Raw genomic sequence first — 20378 nt, 5'->3', positions numbered from 1 at the left:
ACATGGGCTTCCTAGCTGCCATCTGCTTCACAGTGGCTTTCCTGGCCAGAAATCTGCCTGGAGCTTTCAATGAAGCCAAGCTGATCACCTTCAGCATGCTGATTTTCTGCAGTGTCTGGGTGACTTTTGTGCCTACCTACCTGAGCACCAAAGGGAAATACATGGTGGCTGTGCAGGTCTTCTCCATCCTGTCTTCTACTTCTGGTCTATTGGGTTGCATCTTCATTCCTAAGTGCTACATTATTGTTATCAGACAAGAACTAAATACAAAGGAGAATCTTACAGCCAGAAGAAATATAGAAATATGAGAGAGAGGAATTTTAACAATATCCTCTGACAGGATAATCTCTGAAAAATGATCCAAAATATTCTCCATATGTGAACTGGGCTAATAATTTTGCTTGAAATAAAGGGCTGATGGAAGATTGTGTGCCCATTCTTGTCCAATAGAATTGCAAGATGGTCACTGAGCTCTTTTGAGCAGTTGAGTTAGCATTTCTGGTTTTGCTCTTTGCTTTCCTGTCAGGTCTGAAATTCCACAATTACATATTTGAAAAATGAATGTTCAATTGTTGCACCTCTTTCTACTGATTCTTACTAGTTGGGAAGTAAGGGTACATAATGTTATGCATGTAATGGGGCAGTTTTGTAGTTGGTCAACCTGGTAAGAATCAGTCCGCTCAAGTACAATAAAAATATCCTTCTCCCTTCCACAGGTATATTTAGCAGCATTGGCCTCTCTAGTTGAGAACAGTTCTAATGCAGCATTCCAAATCATGGCTATCAGATCCTTGATGGCTTTGGGTTCCAGCTGTTGCTTTTGATTGCTAGATTGATGCATAACAAGGCTGCTCTCATCTATGACATTACCTGCCATTTCTCACTGAAACCTGGTTGGGTCCACAGGGAAGAAGGCCAATATTCAACAGGAAATGTGTCCAACCCCATGTGTAGATCTCCCCCCCTTTAGAAACCCATGAGAGAGCCCTTGCAAGGGAATCCTGTGAATGTCCCATAGGGTGGCTGATGACTCTGTATGCCCCGATGAGCTCAACTCCATTTTAACCATAATATAAGTATGTAGCTGCCATAACCTGGATTGCAAAGGGACCCTCTTTCATGCATTGCATACAGTCATAAACTGACTAATGGGCCAAGATCATTTTAATGACATTCAGGTATTTTCAGGCATTTCTGAAGTGGTTTTAGCAAGTTGGATATATATCAGCCTGGCACTGTCCACCGATGATCCTAAATGTTTTCAGGTGGTGCAAAGGATTTGGGCTTTAAAGGGAACCACTTTAAAAGCAGTTCTTTCTCCCTTCCACACCAAAAGGTACCTTTAAGGACAGAGTTCTCATACTTGGTTGGCCATAGAGCCTCTGTATCAGAGGTGGGTTGCTCCCGTTCAGCCCAGTTGAGCTGAACCAGTAGTGGTAGCGGTGGGAGGTTTCACCCATCTACCTGGATGCTTCTGTGCATGTGCAGAAGTTATGTATACACGTACGAGCATGCACACATGCATGAGCGAATTGGTAGTAAACCGGTTAGCAACCCACTCCTGCTCTGTGTATGTTTACTGTGAATTTAAAACATGTTTACTTCATTTCACATGTTCTGGCAGGTGGTAATCTATCCCTTTCCTGTGTAATGTGGGACGTAGATCATCACAGTAAGCCACCATCTTGTTTACATACTTTGGCATGGTACATGAGGCAATGAAAAGTTCACTTTACAGGATTAAAGGTGTTGTGTGAATGTACCTAAATTTATCACAAATCAGCTAGATGATGGCATTCTAACCAGCATTCCAACCCCTTGCTCAGGCAGGAAACCCTGCACCATTTCATACATCAGTCGGTACTGTCTTAAAATCTCCAGTGTTTGAGCAACCAACACATAATAACTTACCACGGGTCACTATGAGCTTCAAGCCACATTCCCTATGCCTCCACTAGCCTACTAAAAAGTATCATTCTTCTGGAAATTGATTTTACCCACATTACTATGGCTAAAAATGAGACTTGGAGTATTATTATTGATTTCTTTAAGAATATAGAGGAAAATAAATAGGAGCAGTATTGGGAACAAGAGAAATATGTCCTCCCCATGTGCATTTTGTTCCCTCCCTTCCCATCTTTGTCCATTTTAACCAATGTTGTTATTTATTGTTTTAATCTTTCTTCTTTTTTCTTGATTGTAAACTACATTCTGTAGAGTATCTCTAGCCAACATGGACATCACTCAGGTTTAATAAATAAATATTAACTAAATATTAAATGTCCAAAACCTGCTGTTCAGGGCTATTAATCGACACTTTTGAAAAGTAATACATTTGTAAAAATCTTTTTTCTTTCAATTTTATTTTGACATCATATGTTCTTTGGTATTCAGTTCTGGCTTAAATATAATAAGGTAGCATTTGGGGATGAACATGCAGCCCAGCAAACCACTGCTGGAGGCCAAGATAGAGAAGACCTGCACAGCCACCATGTATTTCCCTTTGGTGCTCAGATAGGCAGGCAGAAAGGACACCCAGACACTGCAGAAGACCAGCATGCTGAAAGAGATCAGCTTGGCTTCATTGAAGGCCCCAGGGAGATTCCTGGCCATAAAAGCCACTGTGAAGCAGACAGCAGACAGGAAGCCCATGTATCCCAGGGCAACATAAAACATGGTGACAGAGCCTTCATTGCATTGTAGGGTGATCTCTCTAGGTAGGGAATGCATGTCAGAGTCAGGGAATGGAGGAAAACTGCCCAACCAGATGCTGCAGATGACAACTTGGAGGCCAGAACAAGAAAGGACAATGGAGTTGGCTAAACTCTTCCCCAGCCATCTCTGCACTTTATTCCCTGGTTTTGTGGCCAAGAAGGCCAAAACTACTGTGATTGTTTTGGCCAAGATTGAAGAAATTGCAATTGAAAAGCTAATGCTGAAGGATGTCTGTTGGAGAAGGCAAGTCACTCTCCTTGGCTGGCCAATGAATAGGAAGGAGGTCAAAATGGAAAGCAGGAGGGAGACCAGGAGGATGTAGGAGAGATCACGGTTGTTGGCTCTGACAATTGGTGTTTCCAAGAATTTAATGAAGATACACAAGCCAAAGCCTGTTGTCAAAGAGAGGAATGAGGCAATGGAAGTCAGGATAATCCCCAGATTTTCCTTATAAGAAAGAAAGCTTTTCATCTTGGGAATACAATGAACTCGATTGATGTTTGGATGTTGATCTTCTGGACATTGGATACATTTGTCTGCATCTGAAAAATAGCAAGAAATAGGGTCTCCCTTTAATACATACTTTAATGAAATGCATTGTTTTGGTACACTTTTTTTGGTGTGAATAATTGCACATAGGTTAATTCAATATATCTCTTCATTTCCTTCCAGATAGAGCAACTTAATATCATTTTTATTTTTCATGGCATCATTTTATCAATGAACCTATTTAGAGAGAAGGAGGGAGAAAGAAAGGATTCAAGAAAGGAAGGCACTTCCACCATTTTACCCTTTTACTGCTAAACCTAACAAAATTTAGAGCCCAGCTTTTTGTCAATGATTTAGGGCACCAATGAGAACCAGCCTACATTGGAATGAAGTATATATGAATGATTATTCAGCATACTTTATGCTTCTAAAGTGGGTAAACCATTTGTGTGCCATGAGGAAAAATGTATTAGATGGAGTGACTCTTGAAGATGAGTTGGATATGGAATGAGGACATCAAAATACATTTTTGTATAAACAAAAGAGAGAGAGACAACTTTCCATAAGATCCCAGCTGAACTTGTGGAATGTCGGTCACAGGAGACGTAAACCCAGGAGTTATCTAAAGCTGACCCAAAAAGAACTACCTGAAGTGATGGAGCAGTCAAAGGATTATTGTAAAGCTTAAAGATCAAAAGATGTCATCTTTCTCACAATATTCAACCCAGACTTATCCTGCATTGTAATCCATGATCTGTATCCCTGTTTGCATGACCTATAAACCAGATAAAGCTCCAAGATCATTTCTTATGATTCACTGAGACATAAATGTATATCTTAACAAAGACTCAAAGAGGTATGATCCCTCTGACCAAGCCTTTCAAAATGCACATTCATGTAAAACCTCAGGATTTATGATCCTTTCCCAAGTCTGCAGTTTTCCCCTGATGGTACCTACCTTCCAAGGTTGAGATGGAGCCTTTTGCACAAGGAAGACAATTGTAGCAGCAGATGGGCTTCCCTTCCTGAGCCACCTTCATGAATCCAGGAGGACAGTTTTCCACACATCTGGAAAGGGACAGGGGCTGGGAAGAGAGAGGGAAAGAAGTAGCACCCATTACACAAATTATTGTATGGCATAAAGAATGCAAAAAGCAAAAGTTAGGACATCTCCAGTTCAAGGCTTACATTTGCTAAATTTGAAACCTACAAGAAACTTAGAGCTCATCAAACCTATTTAACTTCTTGAAGTTTGTCTGTTTCTCTTCCCATGTTTGCCACAGCACAATTTTTAATTTAAATCCTCAACATACCTACTCAAGGGAAAGCTGAATGGATTTCTGCTTTGGAAAAATCAGTCATTTTATCCCTTGATTTCAATCTTATTCCCTTGTGTAATAGTTAACAGGGATATTTAAGGATATTTTTCTCACAGACACTTGAACATCTAACCAATATATCTTTCTGGGAGAATGAGATAACATTCCAAGTGTGTCCCTGCTCCAATTCTGCAATCCTATTGATAAGACGTTTTTTAAAAAAGAGAATAAAGTTGTCCCCACCTTATTCAGCATTTCCATCTTTACAATAGCATTCTGGTTCATGAGCAACTTGAAATCCAAGGATCCCACTCTTTCTAGACTCCCAACTGTCCCTTTTCTAACAGACTGATTGGAGAAAACCACTGTGTTCACAATGTCCAGATCGGCTACCAGATCTCCATTCCCATCCAAATATACCCCATCAATGGAATTATTATAAAACTGAGAGGTCCGAAGGAAAGGATGAAGCTGGAATAGAAGAGAAAATGAGCAATGTTACATAGAGACAGAAAGCTCTCTAGCAAGACTCCTCCATTTGAATTCGAATGGAAGATCTGTACTCAGGAATATAGGATAATTTTTTTCTTAGAAGAACCAAAAATGACTTGGAATATAAGGATAGTCAAGGAAGTCCTTCATCTCTTCCATTCATGATTATCACTGCAGAGTTTGGAAAACCAACAGGAAGCAAAATGAAATCAGATACCAACAATACTGTAAATAACTGGTGTGCAGGTGAAACAGCATATAGAAAGAGAAACAACTTTCTCTTTAAAGATGATTATGGGGCCTTTGCTCCACAAATAGGCTGTGCTTTTGAAACTCTGCATTGAGGTGATATATATGGACTACTTGGCATGGAGAAGAGACCACAGATCTTCACTGTGAAATAGAATTTCTTCTACCAGGTAAGGTCATCTCCTTAGAATTTTATGGAACATCTATGGAATGATTTATGGAAATTTTCGGAGTCCAACCCTTCATCTCTGCACCTGACCCAAGTTAGTTGCTTAGCTTCAACTAACAGCAGAAGTAGAGTGGACATCAGAACAGGATCAGATCATCATCATCTTACCAGCAGACAAAGGCTGAACCACAATTATGGACAGATCACAATATTTACAAAAAGCAAAAGTTAGAATTCAACTTATTTTTATATTCAGAATACATTATAACTATGGTCAGAATAATTACACAGTTCTTACAATGTAAAATTAATCCTCAATGGCTATAAAGTGCAATGTAAAAATAAATAAATACCTGCCATGCCTTCACCAATCGAGTTTTCAAGTTTTGACCCCTTTTATATGTTATCCTCTTTTGTTTGCATGAATAAGCGGAATTGAAGGCTCGTCCCAGAGCCCAGATTGTGTTATAAATGAAATAGCTGTCTAGAGTCAGGATCGGATCCATCTCCTCTTTCCTCAGAGTCTCCAGTTCTTCTCTCTCCCTACACCTTCTCCAGACTTTCACTGAAAAGGCATCCTTGGTGTAAGAACACAGGAAGGAGTTCTTTGCAAGATGAATCATGAAAGGATCAAACTGCTGGTAGCCACCATACTTTCCCATTTGATTGCTCTTCATAAGAAAGGAAAAAATACTATGGAGGTATTTAGTAGGGAAATACTCATCTCCCAAATAAATAGTGAAGTCCCAGCGGCCTGTGATTATCAGGATTTTTCCTCTAAGAGATTCAGTAAGTATTTCAAACACCTGTTGCAAAAATATAACCCCCATCTGGAATGTAATTCTGTCTACACCATAAATAAAGACATTCACCTTTCTCCAATTGCGGTAGAGAGGGAAGTCTACAAATACTTTCCAAGAAGCTATGGGAAAGGTTTGTGATAAAACTGGGCAAATGCCATTCTTTATTAGCATGGAAGTCAATGTCCTCATGAACCTTTGTCCACTCTCAGTGTCTGGAGCAAGGAGACCCACCAAGGTCCATCTGAAATGGAGGACCAGCTTCACCATCCCTGGGTACTGAAGTCCTTCACTTGGGATCATTGGGTAGAAGAAAGGAAACTGGATTTTATTACTCAGAACCTGGGAATCAAAACCGTAATTGATCTGAAAAGGAAAATAAATAAAGAAATGCTATTTTATTTAAATACCATGACATCAAAAATCTAGCCCTAATGAAGGAATTGTTCCACTGCTAGAAAAGAATAACCTTCTGTAGGGACCTGTTTGGTCATTCTGCTCTTATGTTGTTTCTCCTCTGACTTCAGCATGGTATTTTCTTCTTGCAAATAGCTTGCAGAGATGCCCAGTCAGCATTAGGAATGTGCCAAGAAGAGATGTACGTGCTCATTTGATAGATTCATCCTGACTTCATACAATTCCCATAATAGAACTTGGCTCTTCATTTATGGTAGAAGATGTTTAATTGAAAGCTGCCTGTCTAAAAAAAGTTCTTCTCAATAAAGACACACCTGTGGGATTTTGTAGGTTTCCATCATGGTTGAAATCTGGATGGAGATGTCAGTATTAGCCTCTTCTAGAACAGCCACTGTGTTTTTCTGCCTCCCACAGCTGTAGTTGGGAACGTTGCCCTCCCCCTCCGAAAGCAGGTCCAGCAAAGCCTCTGAGGTCATTGGTTGGTCGAAATAATTTTCATAGATGTTGTAACCGAAGGTGACATTGAATGAAATATTGGGATCGTTGTTGATCTCCTGGATGACAAAAAGAAAGGACAGCATTTTCCAATACTCTGGTGATGCTTTCCTGAATATGTTAGAAGATAATCAGTAGAAAGAACATTTAATTAACCTCTCTGAACAATAATAGCTTTAATCCACCCAAGGCTGAGAGTTTTGGGAGTATTGAACTCTGTATCTGACTGATTTTTTCAAATCTCCAAAATTATGTCATCTTTTTGATTGTTACTCATCTATTTAATTGTTTAATTTTATTTTAAGATACTGATCACATCATATATCTTAAGTTATCAAATTATTATATTTTTTCTAATTATTTCTTCTAAAAAAACCTTTCAGTTTAGAAATATATGAATGATTTCCAGCCTTGTTTTCTACAGATAATTTGTCATTTCTGTAAATTCTGATTTTTCAAAATCTATTTCTCCTTGATATTCCCATCATTATACATATCGTATTCTTGCTTCCATATTATTTACCATATATAAAATTCATCTATCCACTATGAATCTTTTCTAATTCATTATTTAGAAGTATGTTGGTTTATATTTTAAATTATGACACAGTGTAAACTGAATACCAGTTACCCAAATCCTTCTATCTCTATTTCATATGCAAACTGAATAGCACAATCATGCAATAATGCAATCTGTAACCTGTTCCATTTTACATTTTTACATTTTTATAATTGTAACATGTAAAAAAAAGAAAAAAAGTCAAGGAAACTTTGGTCTATTAACAGGAGAAAATGGCAAGAAGGTAAGGAGCAGTGGGGAGAAAGCAGAACTGCTTAACTGATTTTTTTTGTATCTGTTTTACATAAAAGGGAAAAAACAGACAACCTATTAAAATGTAAAATGCAAATAAGGGATGCAAGTCAAAGTAATCAAGAAAATGGTAAAGGAAACCTCTTCACTCTAGAAGAATTCAAATCACCAGGACCAGATGGATTGCACCCTCATGAGCTGAACAAATTGGCAGATGAGATCTCAGAACCATTTTCAAAGAGAAAACCAGAAAATTACCAGAGGATTGGAAAAAAGAAAAGTGGACCCAGGAAACTACAGACCTATCAGCTTGACATATGAGCTGTGGTGGTGCAGTATTGCAGGCTGATTCTGCTGACTGCCAGCGATTCGATCCTCACTGGCTCCAGGTTGACTCAGCCTCGATCTTTCTGATGTTGGTAAAATGAGGAGCCATATTGTTGGGGGGGCAATACGCTGACTCTGTAAATTGCTTGCAAAGTGATATAAAGCACTGTGAAGTGGTATATTAGCCTAAGTTCTATTGCTTTCAATACCCAGAAGGATTCTGGAAAATATAATCAAGCAATAAATCTGCAAACACTTAGAGGCAAATACAGTTATAAGTAGAAGTCAATGTGCATTTTTCAAAAACAGATCATGCCAGATAAAATTATTGGACCAAAGAAATGCTGTGGGTACAATTTACTTAGATTTCAGCACATCATTTGATAAAGTAGACCACAACCTACTTCTTGTCAAGCTAGAAAAATTGGGGCTAGACAGCACCAGCACCAGCACCAGATGGGCTTGTAACTGGCTGTTCAATCACACTCAACTTGTCATCCTTAATAGAATGGTATCTACGTGAAGGGAAGTATGCATTGGGGTAGCCCAAGGCTTTCTCTTAGGCCAAGTACTCTTCTATATCTTCATCAATGAGTAAGATAAGGGGAAATCATCAAAATTGCAGATGACACCAAGATGATAGGAATAGCCAACACTCCAGGAGATAGGGTCAAAACACAGAAGAATCTCTGGGCCCTATGTAACAAAATGAAATTCAATGTAAAGAATCTCAAGTCTTATATTTAGACAGAAAACGCAAATGCATAACTATAGGATTTTGGTGATATCTGGCTCTACAGTAGAAACTGCGAAAGGGATCTTGGAGTCCTAGTGGATGAGAAGAGTGCTGTGGCTGCCAAAAATGCCAACACAGTTCTAGGCTGCATAATTATAATTATAATTATAAAGGGATAGAATCAAGATCACGTGAAATGTTAATACCACTTTATAATGCCTTGTTGGAATACTGGATTCAATTTTGGTTGCCAGAATGTGAAAAAAAATGTGGAGACTATAGAAAGAGTGCAGAGAAGAGCAACAAAGATGATTAGGGGACTGGAGGCTAAAACATATGAAGAACAGTTGAAGGAATTCCGTATGTCTAGTTTAATGAAAAGAAGGACTAGGGGAGACATGATAGTAGTGTTTCAATATCTCAGGGGTTGCCACAAAGAAGAGAGAGTCAAACTATTCTCCAAAGCACCTAAAGGCAGGCCAAGAAGTAATGGATGTAAAGTAATCAAGGAAAAAACCATCTAGAACTGAGGAGAAATTTCCTGATAGCTAGAACAATTAAGGAGTGGAATGGTTAATATGGATTAAAAGACAATTCCAAATATCTCTTAACCCATATTAAATCTTTTTTCAACTTGTGCAGATGGGAATCACTGCAAACTATGCTGTCTTATGATCAGTTGTTCTCTTTACTTCATCTCAATTTCTTGTATTAATAAATACAAGAATATTTATGTCAACCATTTTTCTCTTTCTGTTCTAATGAATGCTCCTTGTGAGGAGATCCATAAAGGTATCTCCATTTATACTTACAGTATATTCTCAATGTAGCACTTTTCACATAATGATTTTTAAAGTCCACATTACCTTTAAGTTTATTCTATCATAGGTTTTGTCTTATTCTTCATGTTGTCATTATTCCCACTTTTGTATTAAATTCACTTCTAATCTCTCTCTGTCCCTTTGTTTATTTATCTTTCCTAGCAATTAATAATTGGAATTAGTATGAAATATAGAACCATTAAAGGACACAAACAGAGATTTCCCACACATACAAACAGCCCCACATAGATACCCATAAAATGAGCAGCTATGATTGTTAACAAATGGAGGAAGTGCTTAATTTCTGGAAGAGTTAGTATGATTTATGTGTTTATGTAAGTAATTCTGAGAGGGATCTTGGAGTCCTAGTGGAAAAACGCTTAGAAGTGAGCCAGCAATATAGCACAAGCTAAAAAAAGTCAACATAATTCTAGGTTGCCTTAACAGAGGGATGGAATTAAGATCATGGGAAGTATTAGTACACTTTTAGAAAACCTTAGTAAGACCATATTTTTGGAGTACGGCATTCAGTTTGGTTGCCACATAACAAAAAAGGTGTCAAGACTTTGGAAAAGTGCAGAGAAGAGAAACTAAGATAATGAACAGTTTGGGGACTAAAACATATGAAGAATGGTTGCAGGATTTGAATATGGCTAGTCTAGTGAAAAGAAGGACTAAGTTCATATGAAAGTAGTGTTTCGATATTTGAGGGGCTGTGGAAGAGGGAATCACCTTATTTTTCAAAGCGCCAGAAGGCAAGAAAACAAACAATGGATGGAAACAAATCAAGGAGAGAAGCAACCTGGAATTAATGATAAATTTCCTGACAGTGAAGACAATTAACCAGTGGAACAGCTTTGCTCCAGAAGTTCTGGGTACTTCATCACTGGAGGTGTTTAAGAAGAGACTGGACAGCCACTTGTCTGGATATGGTCTAGGGTTTCCTGCTTGATCAAAGGGCTGGATTACAAGACCTGTAAAGTCCTCTCCAATTCTGCTGTTATTATGTTATTCTTTTTCAGGCAGGTTCATAATAGAGACCTTAGTGACATTTAACTCATTAAATGATTAGGATGCTGGCATCCACTCAAATGAGTTTCACAATGTTTAAAAAAGGACAATTATGATCTGGAATCTATTCATTTAATATTCATTTAACAGGTGACTCAGTACAGAATAAAATTAAATGTTTCTGCATTTTTCAACCTCTCTTGGTGCCCTTATCGTGCATGAGAATTGTAGTCTCTTGTCCCTCCACAGTCCAGCTCTGCTGAATGGATGTCAATAAAATTGGATGCTTCTCAAGTGGTGTTGCTATTCCTCGACATGCAAAAGTTCTTTGACAATGTGAACGGGCAATTCATGATAATACAATTACAAATGATGGAGTTTGGTGAAGGGTTTATTAACATGATCAAAACAATTTATAATAATAATAAATCCTCTAAGGTAATGGTATGACTGGAAAGGTGGTGATCATGAAGGGAACTAAAGAAGGGTAGGAAGGGGAAGAGGAAGAGATGAGTAGGGGAGAGGTAAGGGAAGAAGGAAGGGAAAGGAGAGAGGAAGGAAGGAAGTAGCGAAGGGCAGGGGGGGAGAAAAGAAAGGTAAAAGGTGGTGTCAAAACAGGTGAGGGATGGTGAACAAAGCAACCCAAATGGTATGTCATAACCCTGTAAATGGAATGACAAATGTGTAAGAATGACCAATGTAAAAAAGAGTAATAGCTATGTGAATGTATACCTATAATTTTAAATATAGAACAAAAAATTTTTTAAAAAAACTTTTCTGAGAAAAATTGTGGATTCTTCTGCTTCAAAATAAGATCTCTACTGATTATTTGTTTGTGATTTTCAAATCAGCAGAAAAGAGGCAAATGGATCCCCAAAAATGAAATTAGTCAGAAGGAGAGATAAACTAGAAGATCAATAAGATCAAACCCTGAAGGAGAGGACGTTGGAACAGTAGAACTCAGGGTTTCATGGAGAGGCTCTAATTCTGTGCAGAAACTTTAACATACCAAGAAGATTGAGTCAGGGGAGTTTTGTTGAAGCTTAGTGGTAAAAATGTAGCCTTCCTTGCAGAGACAATGCCACCAATGATTAACTCTCCTGGCCTGTAATGGTTCTCTGGGTGGACCCCGTCCCTCTTCAGAGTCAGGCGGCATTTGGCTGTGAGGCTCACCAAAACTTCCTGGGGCAGCAGAAGCAGCAGAAGCAGCAACATGAGTTGTGTTCCAGACAGAATCTCCAGGCCTGGGTCTGAGGAAACACTGGTATGAAGAGCTCGAATAAAACAAAGCCTTTTTTCAAGACAGAAGATTCAGAGGTTTCCTAATCCAGACCGAGTCCAGCCAAGGCTTCACATCTGAAGGGCAGGGGAGTAAATACAGCACCTGTCTGTCCTAAACCCCTCCCAGGTTCTCTCCTTCTCCAGAAACATCCAGGTGAAAGCATATTATGGCTGTGTCTGTGTAGCATCCAAAAGCTTTTCTAAATGTCTTTAGAGATTTAGCATCCAGACAGCAAATAAATCACTATGATTTGGATAATGGCCACAAGGAGAGACATCAACTCTCTAAACTCTAAGTGAATTAGAAGCAGGTGCTTAATGGGAGGAGTCATAGATGGGGGTGAAACTCTGAAAATGAGCCAAGGAGTGAGAAAGAAATTGCTCCCCAAATTCCTCTTAGAAAACCTCTTGAAATTTTCCACCCTCAAAAGAGAATTTTTGTATGAATGTGACATTTCAATCCTCAACATGAATGTAGTTGATCCTGCTTTTTGGTGGACTTTGGCTGCCTTTGTTAAGAGATGGGTGGACGCTCTTGTTCATATAACTCCTTCTTTTCTCTTATAATGTACCAAACAAGAATAAAATCCCTAAAAATTACTTTTATTAATTTTAGTTTTGAAAATTTGACTTCATGTTCTCCTATTGGAGCATTTCAATTCTGAAAAAAAGGAAATATTATTCTTGGAGGGAAAAAACTGTTAATTGTTTGTGAAGGTGAAACTCAATCATAGAACAAACCAGAAAATGGTTAGGGTTAGAGACCAGTGGGGGAGGGAGGGGGAGGGAGGGAGAGAGGGGGAGGGAGGGAGAGAGAGAGAGAGAGAGAGAGAGAGAGAACAGCAAAATATGAACATAATTTGAGATCAATTAATAAATAGACAAAATTGGTATATCATAGCATATTTATATGTAAAACCTATGAAATCTGTTGAGCGAATGTAGGTGATGAAACCAAATAAAATCTACCATCTATAAAATTGTCTACTTTATTTGACTCTATAGAGCAATGATGGCCCATATTCCAAGTTCATTACTTGAAAGTTATTCTACATGCCACCCTCAGTTTCTTCTCTCAGAGCTTGGCTAACAGATCCTTGGTGGGTTTGGGTTCGAGTTGTTGCTTTTGGTTGCTAGACTTACACATAACAATGCTGCTATCATCTAGGATATTAACCGCCATCTCTCACTGAAGCCTGGTTGGGTCCAGAGGAAAGGATATTCAGTTGGAAATTTGTCCAAACCAGAGGTGATATTCAGCCGATTTGCACCAGCTCGCATGAACTGCTAGGGAAAATTTGGTCTGGGTTGCCAAACAGGTAGCAACCTCTGGCTGGCCACACCCCACTTCTGTCCACTCGGTTGATGCTCGCTCACCCTGCCCACAGGCTCGGGCTCTCTACCTCCTTCCTTGAGAGCTGGCTTCAAGGATGGCCAGCCTCTCCCACCACTGCACCCTTCACTCGCCTTCCACCTGGAAGTTCTGCAGGCAGGACGCATCCCATTTTGCCTCCCATGAGACTGAGTGCGGTGGAACATACAGTGAAGATGCATCCATTTTACCTTCACCACCAGCAGCAACAGCAGGGTAGCAGTAGCGCAGGCTGCTCTCTGCTCCCCATGTCTTGAAACCTGGCTGGAGATAACTGAAGCTGAAGTGGCACTTCACTTGCTGCAGCTCGGATACCAGGGAGGCAGGAATAGCACTGTCCAGATTTGGGGAAAGGCAGCTGACCCCTAAAAAAGAGGAGACTGTGTATGATTTGATCATACAATGAATTATCCCTGGCCACCTTCTCCCAAACCCAGACAGCGTTACTCCCACCTCCCTCCCCAGTGTCCGAGCAGCAGCAAGCGAAGTGCCACTTCAGTTGCGGTTATCTCCCACCAGGTTGTAAAGCATGGGAAGCAGAGAGCAGCCATGCCCACAGAAGCAGAGAGCAGCAGCCACCACTGCTACACCACTATTGCTGGTGGTAGTAATAGTAATAGTAGACACTGTTTGTTCTGCTACACCCAGGCTTGTGGGAGAATCCCCATTGGCAGAGCCTCTGGGCAGAAGGCAAGTGAAGGGTGCAGTGGCAGGAGAGGCTGGCCGTCCCTGAAGCCAGCTCTCAAGGAAGGAGGCAAAGACGTCATGCGAGGCTCGCTTCCCTGCCTCCTTCCTCTGAGAGCTGTGGGTGGAAGGTTGCTGCCCATTTCAGATGCCCAGGGCAGCCTTGACTCCCATCTCCCCACCACCTCCAGGCCAGCACAACCTCCCCACCAGCCCACCAACCTGGGATGCTCCCAGTTCTGCTAGGCGGCCACTCCTTCATGCTCCTTTGCCAGCTGCAGTTGGATTTTTGGCAGAGAGCAGCCACTTTCTCCTGGTGCCCCTTCCCACCTGGGAGATGCTCCAGGACAGCCCTGATACCCTGGCCAGGGCCTGGGTTGATCAGCAGCCCATGCACCACTGCCACATGACCTTTATAAACAGAAATCAACCAACTTCTTTTAAATTTTCCATTTCAATGAGAATGGAAAGTTTAAAAGAAGATGGTTAATTTCTGTTTATAAATCGGCAGCTGGCCAGGAAAGCATCCCCAGGAGCTGAGCGGGCCAAGTGTGGCTTCGGAGGCTGAAAGGGAAGCTGTGCACCCCGACTGCTAGGCACCCCTTCCCCTTCTTGCAGACTTTTGGAGTTTCCCACCCACCCGCTTCTCCCGCCTCAGCTGCCCAAGGTCGGCAGAATATGTCTGAGGGCGCTTCACCTCACTGTGACCAAGAGATGTTCTTGCCTTGAGCATCTTCTGCTCAGGGACATGCCTGCAGTGTGGGAAGGAGAGCAGTGGTGGCAAAGCAGCCTCATCTGAAGGAATCCGTCCCGCTCCCCCTGCCTTTCTTCTCTTTGAGAAGCAGTTTTCAAAGTCCCATTTTTTTTCCAAGCTGCTTGTCAAAGAAAAGGAAGCAGCGGACGAGGACTTTTTCAGACGAACCAAGGCCAGAGCAGTGTTGAAGCTCGATCCAGCCTGGGCTCCTCCAAAGAAGTCCATCCACCCCCCAGCTTCCTTATCTTTGACAAGCGGTTTGCAAAGTCCCGGTTATGCAAGGTGCTTGTCAAAGAGAAGGAAGCACGGGCTTCTTCCAACAGCTGAGTCCTCCACTCCAGCAAGGGAAGTGGGTGGGTGGAGCAAGCCTGGTGCAGACAGGTAAAGCGAGAGAGCAAGCGAGAAGTGACCAGGTGTGTGGGGGGGGAGAGGAGGGGCAAGCCAGAGAAGGGACTGTTCCAGTATGTGGCCTCCAGAGACCCTGGTAAGCAAATGGATGCCAGATTTCTGCCCCGGATCGGTGCATACCTGACCGGACTGGCTAAAACCCACCCCTGGTGTTAGGATCAGGGAGATTGGTTAACAGCTAGCAAATATTCTAGCTTTTCTTACATGAAATCTGTCTATATCTTTACATTTGTAGGTCTGGTTTTAAGATTGTGATCATATAAAGTGAATAATTCAAAATTAAATTTTTATTAATAAAATGCAGTCTCATTTCTTCAACTCTTCACTGGATATGGGATCTGCAGCAGAAGGAAGAGCGGGGAATTCTGGAGGTTGATGTCCATTCAGGGAGCCCTCGATTTAACAACCATTCCTTCTACCCTCAATTCCCACCTTCCATTTCATGAGGCCAATAACTTCATTCCAGAAATTACACAGAAGCCAAAGCCAATAAGGCCCTTGAATTTAACAGCATTAACTTTTACATATACAGTATTCCTCCCTTTATACCAGTTCATTTAGTGGCCATTCAAAGTTACAGTCGCACTGAAATAACTGCTTTTCCTCTTACAGTCATTGCCACATCCTCATGGTCACATGATCAGAATTCAGATGCTTGTCAACTTCATATTTATGAGAGTTGTAGTGTCCTGAGATCATGAGATCAACTTTTGCAACCTTCTGACATATAGTATTCAATTAACATCTGTCTTATTAACCTAACAACTGCAGTGACTTACTTAACAACTGTGGTAAGAAATGGGGCAAAATTCACTTAGTACCAAAGGAGCAGCTTCACACATTGTGGCTGCTGCAATGAATATGAGAAGGCCAGCCAATGTTTTCAGCACAGTTACCTCACCAGCCTAATGAGTTCCAGGTTAACACTCACCAAACCTCTCCAGTTACTGCACCAGTGAACATCGGAAATCCAGTCATTATCACCTCACCAATGAATTTCTCAACACCAATGACATTAATTGGCCCTTTAAATATAGCCATGAGACCTGTGGAAAGCATGCCTTTCTTTCCCCAAGCATTGCCAACTTCTCCCCCCTAGTAACAACAACGTAGAGAAAAACTTTTTGCAGTATTAAAAAGAACAAAAAGGGGGCTGCTATGTATTGTTTAATGGACCGCAAAATTTGACAAAATGGATTGCTAAATTGGCCATGACAACCCAATCACATGACCATATAGCTGTACCCACTCAGTCACACAATCACACAGCAATGCCCACCCAGTCACATGACCACCTAACCACACCCACCCAGTCACACATGGCCATGGCCACAGAATCGGTAGTAAAAAAAAAATAGAATCGCACCACTGGTCCAAACCCATTTGTAGACCTGCCCCTGTTTTCAAACCCCATGAATGAACCTCTACAAGGGCATCATGTGAATGTTCCATATGGTGGCTGGTGACTCTGGATTCCCAAAGCCCAACTCCATTAACCATCATATAAGTATATGGTTGTCTTAACCTGGATTGTAAAGGGACCATCTTTCATGCACTTTTAAACTGACTAATGGGCCAAGTTCATTTTAATGACATCCAGTTTTTTTCAGACATTTCCATAGTGGTTTTAGCAAGCTGGACACATATCAGCTTGGCACTGTCTGCAGATGGTCCTGAATGTTTTCAAATTGTGCAAAGGAGTTGAACTTTAGAGGGAACCAGTTTAAAAGTACCTTCTTTGTCCCTTCCATACCAAAAGCTACCTTTAAGGGACAGGGGTCTCATCCTTGGTTGGCCATAGAGCCTCTGTATGTATTGACTATGAATTTAAAACATGTTTACCTCATTTCACATGTTCTGGTAGGTGGTAATCTATCCCGTTCCTGTGTATTGTGGGAAGTAGATCATCACACTAAGCCACCACCTTGTATAACTATTTTGGTATGGCACATGAGGCAATGTAAAAGTTCACTTTACTGGATTCAGGGTGTGGTGTGAACTTACCTAAATTTACCACAAAAGATCCTGGCATTGTAATCAGCATTCCCTGTACCATTTCATACAATGGTTTATACAATCTCTTATTAAAACCTCCACTGTTTGAGCACCCAACACAAAATTACTTACCACATGTCTCTATGAGCTTCAAGGTCACATTCCTTAGGTCTCCACTAGCCTACTAAAAGGTCCCATTCATCTATAAACTGATTAAACCCACATTATTATGGCTGAAAATGAGACTTAATCTATTGTTATTAGTTTCTTTAAGAATATAGAAGAAAATAAATAGGAGTAGTTTTAGGAATAAGCGGAAGATGTCTTGTTTTATTTTTTTTCTTCATTTGTCTTGATTGTAAATAACTAGAGTATCTCTAGCCAAGATGGACAGCATTCATGTTTAATAAATAAATATTAAATGATCAAAACATGCTATTTCAGGCTATTAATTGACACGTTTGAAAAATTATAGATTTGTAAAAAAAAAATTTCAATTCTATTTTGACATCAAATGTTCTTTGGTATTCAGTTCTGGCCTAAAAATAATAAGGTAGAATTTGGGGATGAACATGCAGCCCAGCAAACCACTGCTGGAGGCCAAGATGGAGAAGACCTGCACAGCCACCATGTATTTCCCTTTGGTGCTCAGATAGGCAGGCAGAAAGGACACCCAGACACTGCAGAAGATGAGCATGCTGAAAGAGATCAGCTTGGCTTCGTTGAAGGCCCCAGGGAGATTCCTGGCCAGAAAAGCCACTGTGAAGCAGACAGCAGACAGGAAGCCCATGTACCCGAGAGCAATATAAAACATGGTGACAGAGCCTTCATTGCATTGTAGGATGATCACTCTAGGTAGGGAATGCATGTCAGAGTCAGGGAATGGAGGAAAATTGCCCAACCAGATCCTGCAGATGACAACTTGGAGGCCAGAACAAGAAATGCAATGAAATGTAATTTTAATCAAAAGCCCTTTCTGGGTCCACTTGTTTTTGGTGTGAATTATTCTGTGTAGATTAATTCAATATGTTTCTTCCTTCCCTTCCAGCTACAACATTTTAATATTATTTTTCTTTTTTAATAACACCATTTTATCAATGAACCTGTTGAGAGAGAAGGAAGAAAGGATTCAAGGATGGAAAACAGTTTTATCATTTTATCCTTCCACTGCTGTATCTATTGAAAATTGGAGCCCGGCCTTTTTTGGAGAGCTATATGACACCAATGAGAACCAGGCTACACTGGTATGAAATGCATATGAATGATCATTCAGAGTACCTTATGCAGCTGAAGTGGATAAACACTATTTTTGCCAGGGATGAAATATATATTAGGTAGAGTAACTCTTGATAATGAGTTGGATATGGAGTGAAGACATCAAAATGCATTTGACACTTTTGTATAAACAGAAAAGAGAGCCATCTTCCCATAATGTCAAGAAGGAAGTGTCAATGTTCTCACTGACAAACCCAACTGAAAGCATGCATGGCTGAGATGATCCAATCTCTTCATGCAAAACTTTAATGAGTACATCATATCAGCAAAGATAAGGGCAAAACCAGATCTAACTATTTCCCGTGCAATCTCATATAGTTAAAGTTCAAGATCTCCCTCGCCCTATTAGGCCAGGTTACATTGTCTAACGGCGACATCTGGTATTGTTGTGAAAAAGTCTTTTTCGGCTCTTGTAAACATCTACCAAAATTTGGCCCTTGCTTCCCATGACTGGCAAATTGATGTCTGGAGCATCATTGTATCTCCCCCTTCCCTTCCCCCCCAATAGTGTGCTGGCAAATAGAGAAACCATAATAGTTGCAACAGTAAAAATACCATTTGAAGCTTGACAAGAAGCCTGTTTCTGTCCCAACTCTTGATTCCTCTACTTTCCTTGTCATGGGAAAATACTCACCATGACTTTAAAGAAGAGCCTCCAGCTGAACTTGTGGAATGTAAATCACAGGATACATAAACCCAGGAGTTATCTAAGGCTGACCAAAAAAGAACTACCTGAAGTGATGAAGCAGTCAAAGGATTATTGTAAAGGTTAAAGATCAAAAGATGTCATATTTCTCACAATACTCAACCCAGACTTATCCTGTATCTTAGTCCATGAACTGTATCCCTGTTTGCATGGCCTATATGCCAGCTAAAGCTCCAAGGTCATTTCTTATAATTCACTGTGACATAAATGTATATCTTGATCAAGACTCATATGATGCCTCTGGAAAAGACTTTCAAAATACACATTCATGTAAAATCTCAAGATTTATGATCCTTCCCTAAATCTGCTCTTTTCCCCTGTTGGCACCTACCTTCCAGGGTGGAGATGGAGCCTTCTGCACAACGACGGCAATTGTAGCAGCAGATGGGCTTCTCTTTCTGAGCCATCTTCATAAATCCAGGAGGACAGTTTTTCACACATCTGGAAAGGGACAGGGGCTGGGAAGAGAGAGGGGAAGAAATGTCATTCATAGCATGTATAGGATAAAGGATGTAAAAAAAAAAGTTAGAGCATCTCCAGTTCAAGTCTTACATTTGCTCAATTTGAAACCTACAAGAAACTTAGAGCTCATCAAACCTATTTAGCTTCTTGATGTTTGACTCCTTCTCTTCTCTTCTCATGTTTGCCACAGTGCAATTTTTAGTTTAAATTCTCAACATACAGTACCTACTCAAGAGAAAGTTGAATGGATTTCTGCTTTGGAAAAAATCAGTCATTTTATCCCTTGGTTTCAATCTTATTCCCTTGTGGAAGATTGATAATAGTTAACAGGGATATTTAAGGGTATTTTTGTCACAGACACATGAACATCTAACCAATATATCTTTCCACTTTGGGAGAATGAGATAACATTCCAATTATGTCCCTGCCCCAATTCTGCAATCCTATTGGTAAGGCCTTTTTTAAAAAAGAGAATAAAGTTGTCCCCACCTTATTCAGCATTTCCATCTTTACAATAGCATTCTGGTTCATGAGCAACTTGAAATCCAAGGATCCCACTCTTTCTAGACTCCCAACTGTCACTTTGCTAA

Source organism: Thamnophis sirtalis, unplaced genomic scaffold (genome assembly GCF_051295495.1).
Source record: "Thamnophis sirtalis isolate CommonGarterSnake01/CBP01778 unplaced genomic scaffold, rThaSir2_p1.2 scaffold_3, whole genome shotgun sequence".
Taxonomy (NCBI): Eukaryota; Metazoa; Chordata; class Lepidosauria; order Squamata; family Natricidae; genus Thamnophis; species Thamnophis sirtalis.
Note: the sequence above shows the minus strand (reverse complement) of the source record.